This window comes from Xyrauchen texanus, chromosome 41 (assembly GCF_025860055.1).
Source record: "Xyrauchen texanus isolate HMW12.3.18 chromosome 41, RBS_HiC_50CHRs, whole genome shotgun sequence".
Lineage (NCBI taxonomy): Eukaryota > Metazoa > Chordata > Actinopteri > Cypriniformes > Catostomidae > Xyrauchen > Xyrauchen texanus.
The window spans coordinates 13,875,983-13,876,848 of NC_068316.1; positions in this window are offsets into that span (position 1 = coordinate 13,875,983).

Here is an 866-nt window from a genome sequence, read left to right on the forward strand (position 1 = left end):
GTGACGCAAATGTACGGCGCCTTGGTGGTTTATGTACGCTATGGTCGCTGTGTTGTCGGTTTGGACCAACACATGCTTGCCCTGAATCAACGGCCAAAGCCTTCTCAGGGCCAGCAATGCTGCCAGCAACTCTAAGCAGTTGATGGGCCATTGGAGTCACGGCCCTGTCCAGAGCCCCAACACTGCTTGCCTGTTGCACATCGCACCTCAGCACAAGTTCAAGGCATCTGTCATGCCCACAACGCACCTTGAGACCTGCTCTAGGGGAACAATTGCCCGTAGAAATGCCAGGTCTGACCAAGGGCTGAAAGTCTGATGGCGCTGTGGCATGATGGTCACAAGCTGGGTGCTGTGGCGCCATGCCCACTTCGGGACTCGAGTCAGTAGCCAGTTCTCAAGCAGTCTCATATGCATCAACCCAAGGGGGAGAACCACCACCGAAGATGCCATATGCCCAGACGTTACGGGCAATAAAATACAGAGAACACACTCCCTGGAAACCCTGGGAAAGGCTTAATACACACTCTGTTTTGTTCTTTGATATAAACCAATTTGCTACACTTAAACTGGACTCATCAGATCACGAGACATCATGATCATTAATTTACACATTGTATCTAAAAAGGAATCCATGAACATTTCACACAAAGTACCAGCATTTGTGATTTAACCCTCTAAAATGTACAAAATGCATTTGGACCCAAAATGTACACAATACCTTGCTTTGCTAGATAACTCTAGATAAGAAAATTAGTTTGACCTGTGATTACTTTTATAACTGTCAAATCAATGATTATAATCTTTAATCTTGTAGTATTCGTGTCATTTTTACTAAGAATGGTAACTATTCAGGATAAAACACCTCA